This window comes from Belonocnema kinseyi, chromosome 7 (genome assembly GCF_010883055.1).
Source record: "Belonocnema kinseyi isolate 2016_QV_RU_SX_M_011 chromosome 7, B_treatae_v1, whole genome shotgun sequence".
Classification (NCBI taxonomy): domain Eukaryota; kingdom Metazoa; phylum Arthropoda; class Insecta; order Hymenoptera; family Cynipidae; genus Belonocnema; species Belonocnema kinseyi.
The window spans coordinates 87478434-87488211 of NC_046663.1; the positions used below are offsets into that span (position 1 = coordinate 87478434).

At 32.1% G+C, this 9778-nt stretch overlaps 1 pseudogene; it reads left to right on the forward strand.

Moving 5' to 3' along the window:
- LOC117176548 overlaps positions 1 to 8276 on the forward strand; it is a 26181-nt pseudogene extending 17905 nt beyond the window's left edge.
- Positions 8277 to 9778: the final 1502 nt, after the last annotated feature.

Genomic DNA, 9778 nt, shown 5'->3' on the forward strand with positions numbered 1-9778 from the left:
ACCTATCTCACGGTTGTGAGACGTGGTTATGACTGAAATTTTACCGCGATTTCGCTGGAAGCGGGTGCAATTTTTCAGATTAGCACCCGCTCCCGGCGAAATTAATGTAAATGCCATATTGAATCCAATGAAACACTGTAAGCTCCTAAGATTTCAAGTCAAATTATATATTGAATTTTCAACAAACTAAAATAATTTTCGAACAAAAAAGAAGAATTTTCATCAAAATACATCAATTCTCTAGTAAATAGTTGAATTTGCAACTTTAAAAGGATACATTTCTGCCGAAAAGGGAATAGTTCAATCGTAAGATAAATTAATTAATTTTTAATCAAAGAAAACCAATTTTTCAACACAAAAGTACAATTTTAAACCAAAGAGTTGAATCTTAAAAAAATATGAATGTTTAACAAGCCAGTTCGACGTTCAACTAAGCAATTGCAATCAAATGCATTATTTTCAACAAAATGGTTAGTTAATCCAAAATGATGAATTTTCAATCAAGAAGATTAATTTTCGACCAGTAGGACGAATTTTTAATAAAAAGAGATCAATTTTCAAATTAAAAATATGAATTTCCCATTAAAAATAGAATAGTCACATTGTTAGTTAAAATAATTAATTCTCAAATAAAAAAAAAATAAAAAATTTTCAACAATATATTTACATTCTCAACAAAAGAGATGATTTTTTAAATAAAATTATTAAACAAAAGTATGACCCAATTATAGCTTTTCGCATGACCCCCCCCCCCCCCCCCCCCCCCCCCCACCTCTCAAATTGGTAACGCAGTTTATGGAAGATCCGTAAGTCCTTTAGCATAAGTACATATACCGTCAGATGACTCCACTTCACTCGGTATGGGCATGTGAACAATTTTCTTGTTGTAAATTATAACTAAATCTCATTATAATTTTATAATTTCTTTTATCATGATATCGGAAAAATAATATTTTAATTAATTCTGACTGTCCTAGGTTTCTTCGAGAGCAAATTTGAATTTCCAATGACGAATCACGTCGAATCAACTATTTAAAATCATCATCGCTGTTATTATTGAATAATAATTATCGTCATTTGAGTTAAATCATCGATATTAAAACCGTGCCAACCAAAGTAGGTTCGCTCGATTCTATTCAAATGACGCGTTGCAAGAAGAGACGATCGATTGTTTTCGAGAAAATCAGGAGATCAGCGCCATTCAACGTCACAGCCATTGGCGTAAGAATAATATCATACAATTTATGAAAATATTTCAACTTTTCTGAAAAATTAGAAGCCCTTCAAAAACTACTTTACGCTATTTTGAACATTTTTCATACTTTTTAATAATTTGTTTTCTTCGATTTCATTTGATAAATGCCTAAAATAAAACATAAAACATAGAAACATAATATGTTAACAGGATTCACAAACTGAAATGCTCAAAATAAAGTAAATGAGTAATTTTTTATGAAACTAGGAAAATAATTGGGAATAATAGGAGAATAAATTCTTCTAAATAAAATTAATGTCTAAGTACCATATTGAATTTAATATGTCGGTTTAAAGAAAATTGACTTAAGTCTGAAAGGATGAATTTTCAAGTAAGAAAGTCAATTTTTCAAACAAGTAGTTGAACGTTCAAGCAAAAGATGAGAAATTTTAAGCAAATAGTGGAATTTGAAACCTTTAAAGGCGAATTTTTAAACAAATGGTAGAATTAAAAAAAAGAAAAAAAATTATTTACAATTACAAACTCTTTCATTTTTAATAGTTGAATTTTCAACCAAAGGAGAATAATTTTCAATTAAAGTGTTGAGTTTTGAAGCAAAAAAGTCGAATTCTTTATAAATTAGTTTACTTTCAAACCCAAAGGGGAGAATTTTTTACTAATTGAAGGGGCACACTGCATACGGCCGTAAGTGCCAAAACCTGAGTTTTACAGAAGAACTAAATAACTGTCCAACTTTCACGCAAATGATTTTAAACAAAAAATACCAAAAGTTCCGAGGCACTGTTAGGCTTTATCGAACTATGAAACGAACATCCTGAAAGAAGCATCCTTCTCCGAGATATCCTTTGTCAAACGAACAGCGTGTCCCCATAAAATATGATTTTCATACATTAAAAGTTACATCACTTTTTTATTTTCCAATTTAAACAAGAAACAAGAAAGCATTTTTGAGCTATTGGTCAGATCTATTGAATCGCAAATAGAGCGCTTTAAAAAAAGATAAACGTGTGCGAGAAAGCCCTGGTCAAATATCGACGCACACCAGAAAAATTTAATTTTAACACATAAAAAGTAACTTTTTCTGCAACTATTTCTTTTCAAGATTTCATAATTTTTACGAAATCATTCAAAAAACCAGAATCGACACGTTCTCCAAAAATCAATGACGTCGCGGTGACACCACATAATGAAGCATGGCACTTACGCCAGCAAGCATCGTGGCACTTACGCCCGTATGCACTGACCTTTTTTCCTAGACCTACTTTGGAGACGTGTACAAAATTACGTAAAAACATTGCCTCCAATTTTCCCCCCCCCCCCCCTCTTGACAGATCGTAAGTTTTGCAAGACCCCACCCTCAACTAATTATCTATAGAATCTATCATTGGCATCAAAGGTTGATCAGATGTTCCAGTTTGAATAGAACCGTCTTCAGATTTAGTTTCAATTTCTAGATGATCCAAATCAATCCATTCTACGTCATTTTGTTGACCATTTTCCTCAAGCAAGCGTCATTAGAAAGAGCGTCAAAACTTAGGTAGGAAGAGGGAACCTGTTGACTCAGAACTCAGTACAGTCTAAGCACGCAGCCCGGAGCGATTGACAAATGGCGTCGTAGACAAAGGAAGAATATCGTGCGATAATTCGATAAAACTTTTCTCGCGATTTAAGTGTGGACCAAAGTTTTGAGGAAATGTCTCCGGTATTTTGTAAGGATTGTCCGCATCGCACAATAATTTTCTGATGGTACAAACAGTTCGAAAGGAGAAATTTCGGTCGGACGTCTCTCGCTCAGGTCGACCGCCGTAAGTGATGATATCGGAAAACATTGCGTCTGTGAATAATCTACTAAATGATAATAGAAGAATCACGTGCCGGTAGATAGAGCAAATGTTACACATTAGTACACCAGCAGTCCATCGAATTCTGCATGAACATTTACATGTTAGGAAGGTTTGTATTCTATGCGTACCACATGCTTTGACGGAGGAGCAAATGGCAGCGAGAGTAAAGTGGTACCAAAAAATACTAAAAAGATTTGAATCGGGATCTTCTCGGGATGTAAATAGTATTATAACAGGCGACGAAACCTGGCAGTATTATTACGACGTTCGAACAAAATCACAAAACAAGATCTGTCTGTTTTAGGATGAGGATGCTCCAGTGAAGGTGTGGAGGTCTCGATCTATACACAAATGAATGATTGCAGTATTCTTTGGGAAACACAGCATTGTGGGTAGGGTCGTACTAGAAAACTAGCATCTGGCCATTCCACCACGACAACGCACCGGCTCACAGAGCGAAGGTCACAGTAGCTTTTTGGTCAAATCTGGACTGACTATTATAGATCACCTTTCTAACAGTCCAGATCTTGCTCCTTGTACCTTTGGTTTGTTTCCGGAAGTAAAAAAACAACTAAAAGGGCGTCGATTTATTAACGAAACTCACCTTTTGACGGCGTGCGACCAAGCGTGTGCAGATCTTCCAGAAGAAAACTGGCTGGGTTGGTTCGATGACTGGTTTCGACGTATGGAAAAGTGTATTCACTGCGGTGGAAAGTACTTCGAAAGACTATAAAATTTTCGTCTATATTGCAAAACTTTCGTAGCACCCTATGTACTTTTAGACCAGCAGGGTTGCATTAACAACCAAATAGTTGCACTTTCAAGCAAAAGACCAATTTTTAACCAACTAGTAGAATTTTCAACCGTCAAAGACAAATTTTTAAACAAAGGTGAATTAACCTTCACCACAAACATTTGTATTTTTAACCAAATAGACATATTCAAGCAAAAAAGACGAAGTTTTTAGAAAATAGTTGAAGTTTCAACCAAGAACGATACATTTTCAACAAAGAATTTTTCAATCGAAAAATACAAACTTTTAAACCACATAGTTCAATTTTCAGCCTACAAAGATAAATGTTCAACAAATTAATTCTATTTTTATCACAATAATTCAATTTTCAACCTAAAAAGATTATTTTTCAACCATATGATCGAAGTTAAAAAATAATTCTTCTAAAATTTTTTAATTTATCTGCTATATCATCAGAGATTGTACTTACCGACAGTAGATCAACCCTCCAAACCATGAAGGCAGAAAATCTACACAATATCGATCAAGTTAAGAATCTTCAATAACAGAAAAATGCTTAACGTCTTAATGAGACTAGATGGAAAATAATATTTTTAAATTGAAATTATTTCTTGAAAAAAAGATCCTACTCCATCTTCACTCCATTGGGAATCGAACCACAAAACTTCTGAGTTCTTATTCTGATCCCTCTAATAGCTTAATTGGAAAAGCACCTGACCGGAAATCAGAAGTTTTGTGGTTCGATTCCCAATGGAGTGAAGATGGAGTAGAATCTTTTTTTTCAAGAAATAATTTAATTTAAAAATAATTCTTCACGAAGAATATATAGTAATTGACATTTTAACCGAAAAAGATTGTGTTTTTAAATAAAAAACAGTCGAATTTAACCAAAAACTAGAATTCTCAAGAAAAAATTTCATGGATGGTGTTTCAAACAAAAATATTTTCATTTCAAATAAAAAATAGTTGAATCATTTACCAAATTAGATTAATTTTAAACCAAAGAGTTACATTTTTAACCAAAAAAGAAAAAGTTTCTAACAACATGGATATATTTTGAAACAAAATAGACGAGTTTCCAACAAAAGAGATTCAACTACTTAAAATAATTCTAATTAAAGTAGTTTAACTTTCAACCAAGTAGTAAAATTTTTAATCAAGAAGAATTTTTTTCCAAAAATGAATTGAAAGCGAAATACATCAGTTTTCAATCAAATAGTTCAATTTTTGACAAAAAACAATCAAATTTCAATTTAAAAAATGTATTTTTAACAACAAAAAAAGAATCTTTAACAAGATAGTTCAATCTTCAATCAATAAAAAGAATTTTTGACAAAGCAGTTTAATTTTAACCGAATAGTTTTATTCCAAACTAAAAGGATGAATGCTCAATAAGAAATTAAATTTTAATTTTGAACTGAAAATTTATTTGCTTTACTTCCAATAACAAAAGTTTAATTTAAAAGAATAAATAAATCTTCAACCAAATAGTAGAATTTTTAACCATAAGAGATGAATTCAGAACCAAGCATATTATAGTAGACTTTTTAAATAAAATGAAGGTATATTAAACGCAAAACAGTTGCATTTTATTACTGAGTAATTAGGAGAAAAAGAGGAAGTTTCTTGAAAAGAGGGAAAAAGAGGGTAAAAAAGGTACTAGGGGAGAGTGTTGAGCCTGTATTTAAATACTTAACTTGTGAAATAAAATCACTAATCTTAATTTTTCACACATTTTAAAACAATGTTATTCATATTTATATTTTCCACGTATGATGCCACCTTCTGTGCCCCCGCCCTTGAAAGTGTGACGTATTTTTTGAACGGCGAAAAATATCTTTGATAGTTAATAATTAAATATAACAGGAATTGTACTTTGGAGAAAAAGGCTCTTAAAACAACTCGGGTTTTCGCCGAATCCATATACGTCTACAAAAATGTATTGTTTGATGCAATATATATATATATATATATATATATTTAATGTAATATATATTTCAACCACATACTCTAAAGACAATTATACTGGAAGGAACATAGCGATTTTGTCGACAAATGTTCAAGACCCGTAGAATCTGCCAGTATCGCGTTATCGTCGCTTAGCTTAGAGTAATAATACATAATATAATAATATATTACAATAACGAAAATAAATAAATAATAATATATCATGATAATTTGTTGAAAATATATAATATAATATTCTTCTCAAAATGTCATGTAGAGTTAAAAATAATAAAGAATCTTAAATTGGAGAAGTAGATAGTCATAAAATACTTCTAAAACATTTCTGAAGAATTTGGATAAATTTTTTTTTAATGTCTTTTATAATGGCTGACGCTCTAACTTTCAAACGCAAATAACTTGAAAATTACAAAGTTTCATATTAGGCAACATTTTTTTTAAGTAACCTGTTTTTCTCTTCTCATACACAGTGGATATTATATATTATGATATATTTTAGAAAAATTATCATCATATATTATTCTTATTTACTTTTATTATTTTATTACATTATCTCATATTATATTTTACTCCAAGTGACGAAGACATGCTACTTGCAGATTTAATGCCACTGAAAAAGTAGACCCGAGGACTGCAGCCATACATACACTGTTAGCTATCGCGTTGCACTGTACAGGCACCAAAACACTCAATTTTCAATTATAAAAAAAAACAACAACAGCAGCAAGAGCATTTTCCGACAAAATCGCAACGTTCCCTCAAGTATAATTGCCTTAAGATTATGTGGTTGAAACATTACATTAGGCAATGCATTTTTGTCGACATATTATGGATCTGTCGAAAACCCGAGCCGTTTTAAGAGCCTTAAGCACCCGCAGAGCATTTAAAACATAAAACACAAAATATGGGATATTCACTCAGATAAAATGTGATTGATGTTACATATTCACTGCTGTTTCGAAATTTATTCTTCTACTCTTAAGCACTGTCTACATAGTCTTTAAAAATTGTGTTTATAGTAGTAATCAGAATCAAGTTAAAATCTTATATGCAGGCACCATTTTCAAAATTAACTCAGTGCCTATCCAAATATTGCGAATTCTAATTGGAGATTTATATTTCTCTTATCCAGAATTATTGATGACATACTTAAGAGAAGAGAATACATATTTTGTTATCATACTTGAAGTAAATCCAGAAGTCCTGGGGAAAAAAAAAGTTAATTGAGACCTTGGCATTTCTGAAATTAAGTTTTTAATTCAGAATTATTATTTTTATATTTCGGGTTTGAAATTCAACGCTCGAAATTGAGGAAGAAACCAAATTTTTTAGAGGCAAAGAAGAAAATTGCAAAAGAGGATAAAAGGCGAATTTTGTATTGGTTTCTTACGCCAGTGGTACCTCAGCTTCCAAATTTTCTTGTGATATAGGAATCGACCTTTTCTTCGGACATTCACCCGCGTAGAAGTTTCCTTGAGATGCTGCAACTTCAGCGAGAATTGTTTCTTTGAAGTAGATTCGCTTCATTGGACAGGAATGTTACAGGTTCAAGTGAAAAAGAAAAAGTACATGTACGTGACGGGACATTTGGCACTTGTGTATCATCCGCAGATCATCAATGGATCGGAAAGCAAATTGATGCAGACAAAAAAAAGAAAAAATGTTAATAAACTGAGGAGAGAGTTATTTGTGATGGGTTTTTATTTTCTTCGTCAGGCGGCCAAAAACTAAGGAGTAGCATGTCAAAAATTAAAAAATGTTGATTTTTAATGGGCCCTGAACCGAAAAAATGCATTTTAAACAAGGAAGATTAATTTTCTAACAAAAAAATATGAATTTTCAACAAAATGCATGAATTTCCTACCAAATAGTTGAATTTTCAACTTATAGAGGATAATTTCTAACCAAAAATAAAACAGTAAAATTTGTGGATAAAGAAAAACGATTTTTTAAAAAAGCAATTGAATTCTTAATCAAATAAATGGATTTTGCAGTAACAAAATTCGAATCAAAAATGAAATCGTCAAATTTTTAGTTTAAAAAAAACATTTACACAAAGAAAAAATTTGCAACCACTTGAATTCAAACAAAAAAGACAAATTATTAAATGAATACACAAGAGCGCCTGTATACGAGCGACTGATTTAATACACTGGAACAGCGGTTATATCCTCTCTCACTTATATCCTCTCGCACTTATATCCCTGCATAACTCTCATTTATATCCGCTTGGCATCCACCATCTCGCAGTACCAGGTGACAAATCAATCAGAATGCAGCGCGGCCATTTCCCCTTTGCTGAGCAACATTGGTGGGATTCACTTCCGGAAGGATATAAGTGAATGCTTATGTTCTCAGACGGCGGATATAAACGCGATTTCAGTGTAATTCCAAGAACTGCTGGCCCACGCAGTTGCAAAGCCGTGTGGCAGCGTGTAGCAGCGTGAAAAATGGATCGCCACCAGTTTACAAGACTGTTTACGTTTCCAATGACTGATTTAATAGCAAAGCCATTGAGAGGCAATCCTCGAAACTGCTGTTATATTAGCGTTCTTGTGTAGTTGAAATCCGCATCAAAAGGATGATTATTAAAATAGTTCAATTTCAAGAATTTAGTTTAATCTTCAACCAAAAATAAGAATGTTTAATCAAAAAAGTTTATTTTCAACCGAATAGTTTAATGGTCTGTCAACTTATCTAATTTTCAAGCCAAAAAGACTATATTTCTAAAAAAAATTGAATAAACTGTACAATAAAATAGTTAAATTTTCTCCTAGAAAATATGAATTTTCAACTAAAATGATGATTTTTCAACAGCAAATAAATAAATTTTTTAAATATAGTACAGCTTTAAATCAAGTGGTTGATTTTTCAACAAAAACGATGAATTTTCATCCAATATTTTCGTTTGTACCCTCCTGGTTACGAAATTAGGGGCGAAATTGATTTCGGAGGGCTAACTTCACGGATTCGGATTCAGCGGCCAAAAGTACATATTGTAAACGTTACAGTGTTTACAGTGATTTTTTTTATGGTTTACGGCTCTGTGTTTATTCGTATTACTAAATGAGTTTTAAGTAATTTGTTTGTCTTTTTTTGTGTGTTTCTGGAATTGTGGTTCTACTTGAAAATCTGCAAATGTGCATAGGAATATTTAAGTCAAGATATACCAAATTGCCTAATTACTTATGAAATGTTTATTATACTGTGAAATATTTAAGAATTAAAAGATCTAAACTGAAAAGTATCGAAAGTGGTAACTTTCGATTGCAGGAGCCATCCGTAAACAAATTTTACGTGGGAGGGGGTCACGCTAAAAATAAAGGTTATTAACAGGGGGGGGTGGAATTAGCATTACTAATTATAGCAGAACCCAACAAGCAAAATTAACTCTTTTTGGTTAAAAAGTCTACTGTCATATTTTTGGTTTGGAATTCATCTTGTTTGTTTAATAATTCTACTATTCGGTTAAAAATTGTATTATATTGTCTAAAATGCAACTATTTTGCTGAAAAGTAATCTTTTTTGGTAAAAAAATGCAGCTACTTGGCTAACAATTGAACTATTTTGCTAAAAATGCATCCTTTTGTAGATACGTCCCCTTGGTTAAACATTTAATTATGCCCCCTGCTTAAAATGACAGGTTAAAATCCAATATAAACCGGAAAAGAACCGGTTACATACCCTTTCGGTCTTTACCCGGTTCCATACGGTTTTTATTTGGTCTTTAATTTAATTTTGAGAGATCTATTTAGGTTTACCCGGACCTTATACGGGAAATGACAATAAAAATAAGTTGTTTAAATATTCTACCCGCGCCTACCCGGTTTTTATCTAGTCAATGGAAACAAAATGAAAATGATATAAAATAATATTTATACCCAGATCCTATCCGGTCTCTACGAGGGTGGATTGATAAGTTTCCGGCCTGACCAAGAGATGGCGCCACTAGGCCTACCTTGAGGTGGCGTTCTATAGTACCATCCTTAGATAGCTTGT